Source organism: Halichoerus grypus, chromosome 9 (assembly GCF_964656455.1).
Source record: "Halichoerus grypus chromosome 9, mHalGry1.hap1.1, whole genome shotgun sequence".
Lineage (NCBI taxonomy): Eukaryota > Metazoa > Chordata > Mammalia > Carnivora > Phocidae > Halichoerus > Halichoerus grypus.
In genome coordinates, this window is record NC_135720.1 from 29,157,793 (window position 1) to 29,176,311 (window position 18,519).

An 18,519-nucleotide genomic window follows, 5' to 3' on the forward strand; every position below is an offset into this window, starting at 1 on the left:
GATGGATTGTACATTTTTTGACCCACTATTCTCCATCCTTGTTGCTACTTTACCTTTTTTTTTTTTTTTTAAGATTTTATTTATTTATTTGACACAGAGGGAGAGAGAGAGGGAGAGCACAAGCAGGGGGAGCGGCAGGCAGAGGGAGAAGCAGGCTTTCCGCTGAGCAGGGAGCCTGATGGGGGACTCAGTCCCAGCACCCTGGGATCATGACCTGAGCCGAAGGCAGACACTTAACGACTGAGCCACCCAGGTGCCCCGCTACTTTACCTTTTAAAGGCCATTAGTTTGGGGCAGAATTACTGAAACATTTGTCTGGTTTCTTTACTTCTTGGGTTATTTCGACCAAAACACGTTACACATTACAGCCAGAGTAACTTTTCCAAATTTAGCTCTAATTTTCTGTCCTCTGTATAAATGTTTTAAATTGTTTTATAAGACCTTTTAGGAACTGGGTTCTGTTCATGTGTAGCCCTCCCCCCAACCCACCCAAGAACAAACCCACCTGAGTTTTTTCTGCTTCTGTATAGTGCTTTGCCCCTGCCACCGCCTCCTTTTCTCCCCCTGGCTAATCATCCTTCAGGTTGTAGTTTATATATCACTTTACTCCCAATCCTGGGGTAGGAGAACCTTCATATGCATCCTAGTTCACTGTATTCCTTTTATTACCATTCCATGTAAAATTACAACCTCCCTCCCCAATACATATAGTCCCTTTCCCTTGTAACCCTGCTTTATTGTTCCTCACAGCACTTAAATATCATCTGACATTGTGTGTGTGTGTGTGTGTACACAGTTATTGTTTTACTGTCTGTCTCGCTACTGATCCCCATGCCCCCCATGCAGTTGCTATGGGTGCAGGGATTTTACGTGTTCATTGCTGTCTCCTCAGCTTAGAATATGTCTGGCTCATAAATATAGGAAAGGGTTTAAAGTAAAAAGGGAGTGTCACTCTTAATACAGTCCCACGTTCTTGTTCCCTACAGGAAACTGTAAATGAATCTGTAAAAAAATCACTTCTTTTTTATTACTCTTCTAGAAACTTTATTTGCATTTCACTTATATGGACCTACATATGTATCTTCAGACAAATGGGAAGATATGTAACATTTCTATAAATGTACCATTTACCAAAGCATTTTGCAGATCTTTCCTTACCATTTATATAGAGATCAATCTCATTCTTTTCAAAAGCTGGTGTAGAGTTCCATAATAGGGTTGTACATTAAACAGCCCTTGTCGATACTCCTTTTTAAGTGTTTTCAGATGCTATTGCTAATGACTCCAAAATGAACATCCCATGATTTTAGAAGTTGAATTTCTAAGCCAAAAAATATATACTTTACATTTTTGATAGCTACTACCTAATTGTCTTTAACAGAGGTTGTACTGATTTCCTTCTCACAAGTTTGTCAGTGTTTCTCTTCAGATTCTCACAGATATGGTTATTACTCTTTTTGGTATTATACCAACCTGATAATTAGAAAATATTTTTTCATTTATTTATATATCTTTAATAGAGTAAAGGTAACTGCTTTATTGTATATTTAAATCTATTTGTATTTCTTTTTCTTGGAACTGTCTATTCTTAATCTTTGCCCATTTTTCTGCTTATTATCTTTCATAATGACTTTTAGTGTGTGTGTGTATACATACAATGCATGTATTGTATACACACATGCATACATACCACATGTATTTAAATGTTAAAGAAATTAGTCCTTTGTTATATGCATGGAAAATACTCTTTCTGATTCCCAGCTTGTCGTTTTTATAACAGAATTTTAATTTTAATACATTCAAATGCATCGATCTTAAAGGTTTTTGTTTGAAAGTTCTGTTCCACTACAAGATAATTTTTTAAAACATTATTCATTTTTTCTAATACATTTGACATTTGACAGATTCTTCTACTTTTTTTTTAAACACCTTTGAATCTTTGATTCAACTGCCATTAGGGAGTGAGATAGGAATCCAGTTTCTTCACCAGCATCTTTTATCTTTCCAACAGCTGGATTTGTAATGGTATCTTTTGTTGAATTACATATCCCTTTTCTTTCTTAACCTTATTTCAACTGCCATCTTTGACATGCACTAAGTTCTTCTCTATTTTGGGACTCTGCCATTCCATTTCTTTGTCTTGTTTTATGCCAGTACCAAATTTTAATTACTGTAGCAATTATTACACAATTTTGATTACGTTTTGTAGGCTATCTTGTTTCTTCTTTCCTTTTTCATAGTTTCCGTGAGTTAGCTCACTTGATTATCTCACTTGGAAACAGCTTGTCCAATTTTCTGAAAAAAATCCAGTTATAATTGTTATTGAGATAGTTAATGTTACCAGAAGCTTTGTGGAGAAAATATACTGTCTTTATAGATGGCAAAAGGCTTTTGACATTACATTATTAAACATTAAGCTTTATTTAATAGATTTTCTAGTAGACTTGTAATATTGGAACGATCCTAGTTGTTCATGGTAGATTGTACTTTTAATATGATGGATTTTATTTGCTAATATTTTATTCAAGATTATTCCATCTATTCATAAATTTAATTTGCAGTTGTGTGTGTATGTATGTGTATATGTATGTGTTTGGGTTTTGGTTTCTCTTTGTGATGGTTTTATAGAGTTTCAAAGAGCATTGAAATTATTCCTTTCATCATAGGATTTATCTTTCTCAATATTCTAGGGTCAGTTTGAATGTTTTGTTTTTCTTAGAAAACCATCTTCATCCGGGTTGACAAATATATTTGTTTACCATTATAGCAAACATTGTCTTATTTTTTTTTTTTTAGATTCTTATATGCAGTTAAATCTCCATTCTTATTTTATTTAATTATTTTTGGTAGGTTTATTTATTTAAGTAATCTCTACACCCCACATGGGGCTCAAACTTAGGTCCCCGACATCAAGAGTTGCATACAGGCAGGCACCCCAGTCGCTATTCCTCCCCTCTACTTTACTCTTCCCCTCTACCTGTTTTTTTTTGTCTTTTTTTTTTTTTTAAATTACCTTTGTTTTATTCCTTGAAGATTGGCTCCTGGATTAATAATTAGCTGTACTGGTATTTTTTTCATTAAATTGTGAGTTTATTTGTTTATTACCAAATTTGTTTTCCTTTTTTTTCCTGCCTTTGTGAGTGGAACATTTAACTTAAATGCATTTTTAATTCTTTACCTTAAAAGTTAATTTTAATTTATGAGATTGCAAAGACAGAAAAATTCAGAAAATAATGTAGCAATCACTTGTGGACCCATCATTTAGTTTCAGATCTCTCTCTAAGAAATAAATTGTTAGATTGGAGTCCTAGCTCCATCCTTTCCTTATTCCTCCCCACTACCTTGTAGTAGATATGCATTGTTCACATTCTGTCTCATTTACTTAGGTCTCTGAAGTTATATTTTTCCTAGGGATACTGCATTTGCTGTGGCTCATGGATTCCTTTAGAATCATTGTTATTTTCTGGGTTCTTTTAGAGTTACTGTTCCTGGATAATTCACAGTTTTGATTTTGATTTCCTTTTTAAGCCAAGAACCTGAAAGAATTTTAAAATTTCCAGGTTGTGGGAGTTTTGTATTTGTTTTTGTAATGACTACTGGTTTCATTGTACTTTTACCAGAGAATGTGGTCTGTGCCCTTTACTTATTGAAGTATATTGAGGTTTTTCTTTGAGGCCCAATGTAGTTTTAGAATGGTTTCATAGGCACTTATCAAGAGTATGAATTCTGTCTGAAGAATACAAAATATGATGCATTTCCGTTACTTTTTTTGGTTAGTTTTTTTTTTTATTTTTTAAAAGATTTTATTTATTTATTTGAGAGAGAGCAGGAGTGACAGGGAGGGGCAGAGGGAGAAAAAGAGGGAGAAGCAGACACCCCACTGAGCAGGGAGCCTACGGGGGGCTCCATCCCCAGGCCCTGCGATCATGACCTGAGCCAAAGACAGAGGCTTAACTGACTGAGCTACCCAGGTGCCCCTTGTTAATTGCTTTTAAAATTGTTACAGGGTTCAGTATTCTTACTTAAATTCGGTTTTCTTAATTGGTGGTTATAAGCTGAGAGAGGTAAGTTAAAATATAATAAGACCCTTGCATTTTATATTATCTTACTACTTACAGGTTTTACCCTATTTTTGATAGATAGAGATACGTGATCTTCCTGTGGATTCGAAGTTTTCATTAATGTAAAGTTCCTCTATGATTTGTTTTATGCTTTTTGACTTAAATTCAATTTGCTTAATGTCATGATTGCTGCTTTCTCTAAGTTCTGTTTCTTCATACTTTTGCTTTCAGTGTTTTGAATCAGTTTGGTTTAGTTGTGCCTCCTGTAGATGTGTATAATTGCGTTTGTCAGAGACTTGTAATAGGGGAGTTTTTCTCATTTATGGGAATGATAGGATAGATAGAATGCTTTCTGTGGTGTGTGGTCTATATTTTGATTTGGTATATACTCTTTGATAACTTGGAGATTTGTACTATCTTTGTAACATAGTAACATACTTCAACTTTTTAAATTTGCCAACCCTAAAAGGTATGTGTTGATCTCATTATGAAAGATGAAGAAATTAATTTATACTTCACCTCCACTCTGTTTCTCTTAATTTTTGTTTATATTTTAAGTTCTTATTTATACCTTTTATAATATGTTTAAACTTCTACTAACTGAATTATTAACTTTAAACAGTTATTTAAGGAGTCCTGGATTTAAAAGTTGAGCTCAGCAAAGTTACACTTTCTCATACTTGCCCCCTCTCTCTTTTTGTCCTATATTTTTAGTCATATTATTTATTGGCAAGATTTATAGCATTTTTATTTTATTCTGTATTCAAAGTTTCCTTAATTTCAAACCAACTGTAGTTATTTTAAAATAGATTTCTCATGATTAGACTTCTATTTGTATAATTTGACTTTGACATCTGGTTTGACAGATCACCTTCCCCTCCTTGCAAAATATTCATGTGTGAAATAACTTCCCAAATTTTCGAATATATGAAAGTGATTATGTGGCCTATATTTGCATGACAGATTGACAAATAATGGTTTTGGGTCCCTCTTCCTTTTGTGGAGGGCTTTGCAGACATTGCTGTACCATTTTCTAGTGTTGTATGTTGCTAGCTAGTCTCATTCTGTTGCTTTTAGTTTGGTCTTTATTTCTCTAGTATTTTTCCCCCCCCTCTGTATTTCTGAGTTCTGCAGGCTTGTTTTCCAACTTTTTCTCCTGGTGTTTTTATCATCTTCTCTTTTATCCTTAGTGTTCTCTTTCTCTCTCCTAACCCCTCCCCCCCCACCATATGTAGGTGTGTGTGTGTGTGTGTGTGTGTGTGTGTGTGTGTGTGTGTATGTTTTGGGAGAAAAATGGGATAGAAACTAGGTATTTTTTCCTTAAAGCACTTGATCAAATTAAACACTCCCTTTTCAACTGTAAAACTAGACTGATTTGAGAGACTCATGAATAAGGCAGACATTGTATCAAAGATTTAAATGCTTAGGTATAATTATTCCACTATCCATATCAACTTGACTTGATCATGACATACCGCTGAACAGCATAGAAGGAAATCTGTTTCTCATTTAGAGAATTTTTTAAGTTTTTGTACTTTTAGAATTTTGGAATGAGAACTTAATACTTGTGTGAAAATTAGCCTTTTATTATGGTGTAATGAATTAAAACTCTGATGTCTAAAATAATGCATTAAATGTTGATGTGTCTCCTTAATTCGGATAACATTCTAGTTCATTTTGTTAACGTGTAATATGGAAAATCACCAATAGCAAATATAAATGACCTTCAAATGGGTTATTGTCTAATTTTGTTATACATTAATATGAGTGGACTGCTAAAAGAGCATATATTTAGGGAGTAAAATCCTGGGACAATCTTTTAGTTTTCTGATGGTATTTTCCTTGCTACCTTAAATCTACCAAGAGAGAAAACTCTCTAAAACTGAGTAACACAGACTCTTTTTTTTGTTGTTACAAAAACATCCAAATTGAAATACATATAGTAGTGTTTGAAAGGAAAGTTCTTGGCAGAAAAATCTTAATATTTATCTTTAGAATTGTATAATTAGTCAACCTAACTTGGAAGAAAAATAGCTTTTCACACAATGGATATTCTTGTGTGAGGTGAGGTTTAACTCTTTAATGGCTGTTGGGGCTTTTTCTAACATTCGATTTGTTTTTTTTTTAGAAAACTAGTTGGCCTAAAAAAAAGTAAGCATTAAGAAAAATAGTTGGTCTGCAAATCTGGTAAAGGAATCGTACGTAATTTAAATTTAACAGTTTTTACAGTTCTTAAAATTGATATTTCCATTGCCTTACAAATAAAGTGGGCAGTAATTATTTAAATTAATTAGATCATTCAAAGAACTGATTGTTTAAAAGTGTTGGAGGCTTTGGATAAATATATTTCAATAGTGTACTTTACAGTTGGGCTACTGTTTTTGGTACAGTTTGTCTTAAGTAATACTGGCTTGCCCATACTGTTTAGAAATCTATATTCATTTTCCTTTCCCTTTGAATATCATCTTGTTTGCCCTTCATTGGGAAAATAAACTCTAATTTTACATAGTGAGGTTGTATTTTCTAGCATCGCTTTGCTAGTTTTATAGTATTAATACTCTATTAAACAGTCTTCGTATAGTATATCTGTATTCTCCTGTTTGAATGTCTGTAAAATATTATTTCTAACTATACTCTGATTTTTGTATGGTTGAGTCTTAATGGTAGGTTGTTCACTAGAGAAGGTACAAGGAATTAAAAAAAGATAAAAGCAGACTTGTAAACGCGCCTGCAACAGGATCGTTTTTTTTCTACTTCTTTATTGTGCTGTATTTGTCTTTTCAACATTACCTGACTAAATGGAAGAGAAAGTGACATTAGATTTTTAGGAGATGCAGCCTCCTCTTTCTTCTCAGGTAGAGCATATTGTGGTGTTTTATCCTTGTCCTGAAAACAAAGCCCAGTTTAAATTTGAAAAGTCTGTATTACAAAGAAGACTTATTAGTATGAGATGTTAACGCTTTTATATGAACTTTTAGTAGTGTGCTTAAAATACATACTTCAGGGCGCCTGGGTGGCTCAGTTGTTAAGCGTCTGCCTTCAGCTCAGGTCATGATCCCAGGGTCCTGGGATGGAGCCCCGCATCGGGCTCTCTGCTCGACGGGAAGCCTGCTTCTCCCTCTCCCACTCCCCCTGCTTGTGTTCCCTCTCTCGCCGTCTCTCTCTCTGTGTCAAATAAATAAATAAAATCTTTAAAAAAAAAAAAAAAATTTCATTTTACTTTAATCCTTTGTTGTAAGGAGTTTAAAATAGGCGTATTTAATTTAAACTACAGTATTTTTGATGTCCCTTTAAAATATCTTTTTCTTTGAAAAACTTTTTCACTAGTTTATCACTAAGTAATTTTATTCAAGCAATTAGAAGAATTTTATACTTGTACAGAAAACTTCAGAAGTAATTGACTTTCTGCTTTAAAATTACGTGGGCTTTTGAAAGGAAGTGGTTTATTTCACTGAGAAACTCATCTGGTTCAGAATGTTTTCAGATAGGTCTTAAGATTCTCTTTGTATGTACACCTACACTGGAAAAACTTCAACACTAATTGCTTAATTTAAAAATAATTTGCTTTAAACTCTCAAAACAGCTTATCTTCTTGATAGAGCCAGGACCATATAAGAACTGCATGAATGCTAAATACGGAGTTTTCTCTTAGGCCTAATTACTTTTTTTTTAAACCATAGAAATAATAATCTGATTACAGGTGTATACTTTCATGTGTCATTCCTAGGCAATTCTTTTAGTATGTTTTTGAGTGCCTAATGTACGTACATACTAAGCATTGCTAAGTACTTCAACAAGGAGTAGAGTGGAGGCAAAAGACAAAATTCATTTTAGCCAGTATTTAATTTTCATATTCATTTTTGTCAGAAAAGCATGTGGTAGCCATTGGAGACATAGATCTAGGTCACAGACTTTCCCGTGAAGCTTTATAGTAGTTCTGGTATTCTCTTGGTCATCAGGAGAATCTGTGAGTTAGGTGGAAGAAACTGAGGCCTAAATAAAATAAATAATTTGACTTAATTTCACATGAGTATTGAGAGGCAAATTGTAACTCAAACTGAGTTCTTTTGAACTCCAGTGCTTTTTTCATGGTTATGTGGTACTTGCAACAAAGTTTTATATTACAATAATTTAACCTTGTTTGGTGTTTGTTGATAAGTACCTTAAGGATAAAATTAAATCCCTTGTTAAGGAAATCAGCTTTATCATCAGTGAGGTATTCAAAAATTACTTTCAAGTATTTTTTCTGCCAGTATGACTTAACTAAGAGACGTGGCATTCATGTATAGAGAATTGGTATCCATTTCCAAATCCTTGCAAACGAGCAGTCCTAAGAAGTAAAGCCTTTTTCTCATTTACTTAATTTTAAATCATTTGTGGTCTTCCATTTCTTGAACACCAATTCTGTTTGATTTAAAATCTTTTTTTTTTTTTAAGAGTATTTATTTATTTGACAGAGAGCGCACATGCAGGTGGAGTAGCAGGGAGAGGGAGAAGCAGGCTCCCCGCTGAGGAAGGAGCCAGATGTGGGACTCAATCCCAGGACCCCCCATTATCCAGAATTGAGTTATTAGCATATTGATGCATTTAAGCAATAACAGTAGACAATATTAATGAACACTTATATGCCGAATATTGTACTTTTTATCTCTGTTGTCTCCTTTAATGTTCACAATAATCATATAGAGTAGGTATTTTTTTTTTTTTAGATTTTATTTATTTGAGAGAGAGAGAGAGAGCACATGGTTGGGGGGAGAGGGGGAGGGAGAAGCAGGCTCTCCACTGAGCAGGGAGCCTGGCACAGGGCAGGATCCCAGGACCCTGGGATCATGACCTGAGCCGAAGGTAGACGCTCAACCAACTGAGCCACCCAGGTGCCCCATATAGGGATTATTTTTATCCTAGTTTTACACCCGGAGGATCTGAAGCTCAAAAATGACTAAACATCTTGCTCTAGGCCACAAAACTAGTACATGGTAATGCCAATGTCTTTCTCTGTTTTACACATTGTTTGTGTACCTGTTTCTGTATGTAGAGAATATGTCTTTTTTTTTTTTTGAGACCACACATCACTTTTTAAACACATTTTAACTTAATCATGTGCTATATATATGTTAAAATTTTTAAATTTTTGTTCAATTTTTAAAAAATTTCAATTTTTTTTAATTAGGGTAAAATACACATAACATAAAGTTTACCATATTAACCATTTTTTTAATGCACTCCCATGTTTATTGCAGCCTTATTCACAATAGTCAAGGCATGGAGGCAACCAGGTTAACCATTTTTAAGTGTACAGTTCAGTAATGTTAAATATATTCACAGTATTTTGAAACCAATCTCCAGAACTTTTTCGTCTTGCAAAACTGAAACTCTGTACTCTTCATTTTCCCCTCCCCTTGCCTCTAGCAACCATCCATAGACTTTTTTTTGTATGCCAGCAAATTTAGGTTTTCATAGTATTCTGTTATTTCATCACTTACTCTAGGAACTTAAGTTTTCAATTTATTATTACAAAAAGTGCTTCAGCAAACATTTTGTACATTTGTGTGTTTTTTCAATTCTGTTATAAAAGATACTTATAGAGTAGTAGTGGCTAGAGTAGCTGGTTAAAAAGGTATGGGCATTTTTAATGCTTTTGCTACATATTATGAAGTTACCCTTTAGAAAGGTTGTACTAATACTTAACATTTAATTTTTAATCATAATAACATTTCTAATGTTATTTTATAAAGGATAATTATATTTCACTGATGGATTATATATTTGTATTAAAGCTTTCTTTCATTAATAGAGTGGATAAGAGTCAAAGATGGTGACTTTCTTATGCCATTTTTGGGAGGCTTGCTGTGATGATGGTCACCTATGTGTTCCTGAAAGTTTTATCTGTGCTGCATTGTGCATGCTGTTATGTAGGTTGGCATTGTATAAAATACCACTTATTCTTGAGAAAACAGTACCTAACTTAGAAGTTTCTATGATAAGTAAAATAGTCCATGGTGTGCTGTTGGCACAGTGTATGGCACATAGAAAATTCTCACCAAGTGTTGACTGTCTTAGTTCAAAGAAATGAAGTGCTCTTTCACTACCAACTAAGGAACGAGTGCAGCTAAAAGGTGATTATAGTAAAGTCTAATGCATTGGGGTGCTTAAATGACTTCTGACTTTTTTTTTTAAAAATCAGTTAACATAGTGTATCATTATTTTCAGTGGTAGAGTTCAGTGATTCATCAGTTGCATATAGTACCCAGTGCTCATTACAACAAGTGCCCTCCAGCTGCTGACTTTTTTAGGCTTTTTTTTCATCCTTCATGATGTTTTCACATAAGCCACTTTGGCTCGTCTCGCTACTTAGCCATTTTTAACAGCCTGATAGAGATTCTTCTTTGTATTTCTTTATTTTCACATAATATGTAAAAACAGACACACATACAGGGATTTTTCATTAATGTTTTATTAAAATACTATAATTTCATTTTCCTTATAATACATTGTCAGCTAGGATATTTCCAACTTACTCTTTTTGGTGATTTTATGATATTCCATGATGTGGCTATGCTACAATTTATTAAAAATTTGCCGTATTGAAGGACATTCATTTTATTTCCAATTTTTGTTTCTATGAACAGTGCTGTTTATAGAACATCTGCAAACATATCTTTACAAACCAGGGCTTTTGATGTTATGAGATAGATCTCCTGTAGCGGGATTGCTATATTGAAAGGTGTATTGTTTGTTTTAAATAGGTATGGCCATTGCTTTATGAAGTTCATCCCTTTTCCAGCAGTAGGTATTAGTACTTTTCTTGATTTTGGACAGTCTGACAAGTGAGAAGTTAATATATTCATTGTTCCTTTATTTTGCATTTTTATGATCATTAATGAAGTCAAGTATGTTCATATATTCATTTGCCATTTGAACTTGTTCTGTGGATTGCTAATTGTATCCTTTGCCCATTTTTAATTAGGTTGTCTTTTCCTTATTAATTTGAAGTCTTTATATTACAGATACTAATTTTTGAAAAAATTACTGAAGTATAGTTGACATACAATGTTGTATTAGTTTCAAGTGTACAACATAATGATTCAACAATTCTATGCATTACTCAGTGCTCACTATGATAAGTGTAATCATTACATCTGTCACCATCTGACATTATTATTGACTTTATTCCCTATGCTGTACTTTTCATCTCCATGACTATTTATTTTATAACTGGAAGATTGTACCTCTTAATTTCCTTCACCTTTCTTCCCCACCCACCTCCCCTCTGGCAACCTTTGTATCTGAGAGGTTTTTTTTATTCATTTGTTTTTTAGATTCCACATATAAGTTGAAATCATGTGGTATTTATCTTTTCTCTGACTTAGTTCACTTAGCATAACTTTCTCTAGGTCTATCCATGTTGTTGCAAATAGCAAGATTTCATTCATTTATTATGGTTGAGTAATATTCCTCTGTACGTATATGTGTGTGTGTGTGTGTGTGTGTGTGTGTGTGTGTTGTGTGTATCACATCTTTATCCATTCATCGATTGATGAACACTTGGGTTGTTTTTATATCTTGGCTATTGTAAATAATGCTGCAATAAACATCGTGGTGCATAAATCTTTTCAAATTAATGTGTTTGTTTTGTATCGTACGGTATTTCTATTTTTAATTTTTTGAGGAGCCTCCATACTGTTCTCCACAGTGGTTGTACCAGTTTGCATTCCCTGTGCACAAGGGTTCCCTTTTCTCCGTATCCTTGCCAACACTTGATATGTCTTATCTTTTGGATACTGGCCATTCTGACAGGTGTGAAGTGATGCTTCGTTGTGGTTTTGATTTGCATTTCCCTGATCATGAATGATGTTGAGCATCTTTTCATGTGTCTGTTGGCCATTTGCATGTCGTCTTTGGAAAAATGTCTATTCATGTCTTCTGCCTGTTTTTTAATCAGATTGTTTTTTGGTGTTATGTGAGTTCTTTATATATTTTGGATATTAACCCCTTACTGGATATCATCGTTTGCAAATATCTTCTCCCATTCAGTAGGTTTCTTTTTCATTTTGTTTATGGTTTCCTTCACTGTTACTTTGGTGTAGTCCTAATAGTTTATTTTTGTTTTTGTTTCCCTTGCCTAAGGAGACATATCCATAAATATGTGGCTAAGGCCAGTGTCTGAGAGAGAAATTTTTTTAGTCCTATGCATTGTAAATAATTTTCCCAGTCTTTATTTTCTTTATCATCTCTTTTTCTATAGAAAAATTTAAAAACTTTATGTCACTCTGTCTTTTTAACTTAGTAGGTTCCAGTCTTGGATTTAAACCATCACCCCCTCAAAAAACTCTAGGTTATAAACATTCTAAATTTTCTTTTGAGAGAATTATATGAATTTTTTTATGTTTGACTTCTAATTCTTATAAAATTTATTTTTGTGTGGTGTGTAAAGAAGGGTCAAACTTTATTTTCTTCCAGATTTTCAATGCATCAGCTTTTATGCTCTGATCAGTAGTGTGTGGTATAGTAAGAGGGGATAGTAGCTCTCAGATTAGATCAGTATTGTTTTGCAAACTAGCTCTGTCATTTGTTATCTGCATGCTTTGGTTGACTGGATTTTTCTGAGACTTTCTTTAAAATGGCCATAATGTTATCTACTTCAAATATATTATGATTTATTTAATCCAGCTTCTGCCATATAATAGTCTCTTAAAACAGTGCTGGTTTCCTTTTTCTTCTTCCTTTTACTAATTGCTTTAAAATTCATTACATTTGTTATCAGGGAGTTATTTCTGGATATGGGTAATGTTCGATATTACCAGGTCTTCTTAAATCATTTGGGAATGATTCTTGGTCCCACATATGAATTCATGATGATGTCAGCAGTTAGTATATGACCTTTTGTATATCCTTTTAAAACTTCATTTTTTTTTTTTTTTTTTTTAGGATTATTCAGTGCAGTAGCCTCTTCCTGTCTTTAAGACCATGTTCTTGGAAGATCCCAAAGGTAGAATTTAGGAAAGAAATTGAAGACTAGGTGGAAATAAGGATTAAGTTGAACCTATGTAGGCCGGGGTATGTGTGCATATGTGTGTATTTTACAGTCATTAAAATAAAACAGTGTGAACAACACCTAGATAATGAGAATATTAATGAAATTTAATGCCTTTCAAATTTGATTAATACTGTTTAATTTTTACTTATCATCTCTTTTTAAGTTGGACCTCTTTCTTGAAGTTTTCAACAAGGTTCTTGTAAACTTTTTTTCCTTATTTCAGCTCATATCCGTACTATGAGACTTTTCCTCTGTGCCTTTTCCTCTGTCCAAATGTTTAGTGTTTTTCTGATTTTGTGACTGAAAGTTGGTTGTCACTCTTAGTTTCCACAGTAATTTGGAGAAGAGCACAGGTACTTGTGTAGATTGCTTGGATTTATATTCCATTTGAACCACTTATTAGCTGTATGCCTTCAGCAAATTACTTAACCTTGTATGTCATAAATTTCTCATTTGCAAAATTAGGATAATAATAGTTCTTATTTTTTAGGGTAGTTACGATGTTAAATGAAGTCATATATTAAGCCATTATAGCATGTCTTGGCACATAGTAGGAACTCATTAAATTTAGTTATTCTGCATTGTTGAAGAAGTGTTTCTCAAATACACATTCATGCCTAAATTTAAGACGTACTTCAAAGTATTAAGATTTGTTAGGGAGAGTCTCAAGGGTAGATAATCCCAGGGATAGGAATATAGATGAGGTTTCTCAGGGAGAGTTTAGAATAAGTGAGAGGTCTAGGAAAGAATGGTTAGGGATATTGATATGTTTTTTGAAATATACAATTTTATTCTATAAAATAAAAAGGCTTTGTTCCTAATTCTGGTCTAACAAAATTTTTATCACAGCAATATTAACAAAATGTAAATGGCTTTGTTAAAAGGAAAATTATTAGTAATATAGTATTGTCTTTATTCCTTAACTCTTGAAGTAGCAAGAATTTTATTGCTATGGAATGATTAATTCCATAAATTCCATAATTTAAATTCATTACATATATTAGATTTTAAATTTTGTGGATGCTACTTGAAGGTATATAATCTAAAGTAATATACAGGTTGAAATCTATTCATCTAAAGTTTTTTAATTTTTAAAGATTGCTGGCTCAGCAATATTTATGTTGAAATCTGATCCCAATGAATATTTTGGGGTAAAACATTTTCTTCCATGTGATAGCAGGTGGTGGTCCATGGTGGATTTGATGAGGCAAATTTTGCTATATAAAAGCAATTTTAAAGTGAAAAAATAATTCATACTGAATAAATCACAGTCAGTGCAGCTGTAATATTGAAGGAAGTGGTTTATTCTCTGTAACCTAGTTGATGTACTTTTTGAATGTACATCTGGTAACTAGAATTTAAGTGTGTAGTCAGATTCACTGAAATGATTTCATATCTGAAGTAGTTTTTCATTGAAAATTTAACATTGGTTTCTTTGAAATTTTTGAAAAATCTTATTTTCGTGTGTGAGTGTACGTATATGTACTGGTGTATTTGAAACATTTTTTGGAACAATAATGACTGATAGCAAAAAGTATACTTACCTGGAACTCCCCCCCCCCCCCACCCCACCCACCACCCTTTTCTTTCTAAGTAATCTTAAATGTTTTTTAAACTCAAGGTGTTTTGATCTGAATGACTTTAAATTGTAAATTTTTCTTACATTAAGAGTCTGTTATAGATTTATTTTGAATGTTTCTATCTTAACCTTCTAAATACAAGGAATTTCTCCTTTTGAAATCTTTCAAATCACCTATTCATCTCCTATTTTTCTCAGTATCAAAGTAGTATATCCTTAATTAGAAAAAGGGGAGAAGTCACTCATGATTTTCTTACCCAAAGACAATACTTTTGTGTTTTGCCATATTTTTTTTCAATTTTTTCCTATGCATATTTATTCTTTATCTTATTAAGGTTTTTATATACAATTATTAAACACAATTTTGTATCCGATATTTTCCTTCTTTACATTTTATATCTGTGCACACATTTTTTTTTTTAAAGATTATTTATTTATTTATTTATTTGACAGAGAGAGAGAGAGAGACAGCGAGAGAGGGAAGGAACCACAAGCAGGGGAAGTGGGAGAGGGAGAAGCAGGCTGCCCGCTGAGCAGGGAGCCGATGCCCCTGGGATCATGACCTGAGCTGAAGGCAGACACTTAACGACTGAGCCATCCAGGCGCCCCTGTTTGTGCACACATTTTTAAATGTAGAATCAATTTTTATATCCCAGTTTGATTCAGAGAATACTTGAAAAACATTGATTAAAAAATCGTGAAAAGCATTTTTAATTTAAAACAAAAAATAGAGTTTTTACATCTTTATAGGTACTATTCAGATTTGAAATTAATGCTATCAGGTAAACAAGCCTACATTTTGAACGTGTCCCTTGTAATATTTCTCATGTTTAGTTACGGATTTTTCATGGGGAAAAAACAAACACACCTTGGTTATTTTTAATTGGGTTTAAGAGTATTATTTCCTAGATAACAGTTTTCATTAACTAGTACCCTATTTGATGTGCCTGATAGTATTAAAATGTTAAAAACTTTTACAGTTGATATTATTTAGAGATGAATTATATATATATGTGGGAGAGATTCTCACTGAATAGGCTAACTAGTTAATTTTAAAAATAAGATTATGAGGGCAGGAACCTTAGAAGGTCATCTGAACTAATTTCCTGACTTGAGGCAGATCTTCAAACATCTTTTTAGTTATGAACCTGAAACCAGTCAACAAGAGGTAGGTGGTTATAATTTGCAAAGAATGTTAATCTGGGTTGGTCAAATTGTTTAACTTAACGAACCTCACTTCTTCATTTATAAAATTATTTTTATACCAGATAAAATTTTTTTTAAACTTATTTATTTTTTAATTTTTTATTGTTATGTTAATCACCATACATTACATCATTAGTTTTTGATGTAGTGTTCCATGATTCATTGTTTGTGCATAACACCCAGTGCTCCATGCAGAATGTGCCCTCTTAAATACCCATCACCAGGCTAACCATCCTCCCACCCCCCTCCCCTCTAGAACCCTCAGTTTGTTTTTCAGAGTCCATAGTCTCTCATGGTTCGTCTCCCCCTCCGATTACCCCCCTTCATTCTTCCCCCCCTGCTATCGTCGTCTTTTTTTTTTTTTTTTCTTAGTTATTTTTCTGTCTCAGGACATCTGAGAGATACAGCACTTTGTCAGCATCAGTATCTTCCAGTGACAAGGATTTTCTTTCTTTTTTTTTTTTTAAAGATTTTATTTATTTATTTGAGAGAGAGAGAATGAGAGAGAGTGAGCACATGAGAGGGGGGAGGGTCAGAGGGAGAAGCAGACTCCCTGCCGAGCAGGGAGCCAGATGCGGGACTCGATCCCGGGACTCCAGGATCATGACCTGAGCCGAAGGCAATCGCTTAACCAACTGAGCCACCAGGCGCCCTGACAAGGATTTTCAAAGGAAGAGGGTCAAGGATGGTCTTGTTCTTTCCATCCACCTTCTCCTCCCAAGCTGAGAATCACTGGCTTAGAGAATATGTTACTTTTTTCCATCTATAAAATTATGTAATCTTATTAAATATTTGAGTGCCTAGTATGTATGTACCAGGCAGTGGACTGGATGTTGTGGAAAACATCAAAAAGTACCCTTCTGGAGCTCATAGGTTAGTTGGAGAGGTAAGGCACATATATATTGATATTTTACAGTATAGTCAGAAAACAACATATGCTATATGAGGATATACAATAAAGGTTTTTGACTTCAAGTCATATCATTTTGGTCTGGAGTTATCATTGCTAAGAATTTGGGAGTATCATGTATGACCTAAAATTGATCGCCTTATGCCATGAGGTATGCTTTAGAGCCTAAATGTCACTTTCCCCTCCTAAAATCAGCATCAGCAAAAGGTTAAGGAGTTAGTATGCATGTGTTTGTTATTAGGGGAAGACTAAGTATGCATGTGTTTGTTATTAGGGGAAGACTAGCCTACCCTTCCAGTTTCCCATTGGAATTTAAAATTGTATCAAACAGAAACTTCTTTGGTAAGCAGAGAATGATTTAACTACTAGGCTCTAACCAAATAGATTCTTTGGGGATTTTGAAATGCAAACATTAAAGGAAATCAGAATTACTGATTTTAACAACTTATCTGAAGCATTTGAGAAGATACTAATGATTAACCTCACTAAAATCACAAAATCATGATCTTGACAAAGCATTAACAATTTATAGAGACACTTGACTGAGCAGTTTTTGTATACATTTAACTTCAGAATAAACCTGGTTCAGTAATCTTGGGAAAATCAAGCTCATGAAGTTTGGAGGAGGTGCATCCAGAAACAGGGGAAAGGGGAACATGCCTTGGAAGCAGCCCAGAGAAAAGAAGCAAAATTTCCATTAATATAGGCATGTGATCTTTAGAAATCTACTTAAATTTTTCATCTGTAAAATGAGGGACTAGACCACATGACTTCTAAAAATACAGCCCACAAAATTACCTGACTCCATGAATCTAGATTCCATGTAAGGATTCTACAAGAAATGCGAATGCTTATTTTCTGCCTGCCCCTTTATTAGTCTGAGTTCCTCCATTGCCTGCCTGCCTGCCTTTTCAGCCTTCCCTTTCTGTAAGCTACCTCATCAGTTCCCAGGTCGTAACTTGCTTCCTGTGTTTATCCAGGTTTCTACCCAATTTCTCTTTGCCTTGAAAGAATCTCAGACACAGTGTGTTCTATATTCATATCTAATTTAGAGTCCTAGGGATTAAGATCTCGATTTTTTGCCTCCCTGACATTTAATTCATCATCACGATGTATGGATGTATTTTCCTCTCCTGCCTGTTTCCTCTTACTCGCTCCCTGTGCTATGGTACTTGCTCAGCTGTAGTCATAGCACTTGTCTCCTGCAAAATTCTCTTTAATTTCTTTGTATTTTCTTTCAGTCTTGTCTGTCTACATGTTCATCACATTTAGAATGAAAGTTACCTGAAAACAGAGACTGTTACTCATCTTTGTGTCGCCAGTGCCAAGAACATGTTATAATTTAACTTGCAAAACTCTAAAGACTCGAGATAGTATCTAAGCAGTGTTTAAAAAAATAATTTGGTGGCAATCCCCGTGTATTTAGGAGGAAGCAGTTTCTCTATGTATGGACTGTTGTAATTTTGACTTGATGAAAGGACCAATCAAGAGAAGCAAGACCCTGATAGCAGATTTCTCTTAGTTCTCGGGAATGTGTTTTCTGTTTGGTAATGACATAACCATCTGCTCTTTCTTCCTTGCTGGAAAATTTGGGGACTGTTACTTGTCTCACCTGCTTACATACATCCAGGCATCAAGTAGTTCTGATTTTACCCTGTAATAGTTTGGATATCCCTTTCATTGTCTCCATCATTCTGATCTTGGTCAGTGCATAAAATTTCTTACA

The 18,519-nt window shown here is 33.8% G+C and overlaps 1 protein-coding gene across 2 annotated transcripts in view; it reads left to right on the forward strand.

The window, feature by feature from the left end:
• HBS1L (HBS1 like translational GTPase) overlaps positions 1-18,519 on the forward strand; it is an 85,553-nt gene that overhangs the window by 19,653 nt on the left and 47,381 nt on the right. The gene's annotated exons all lie outside the window — the stretch shown is intronic.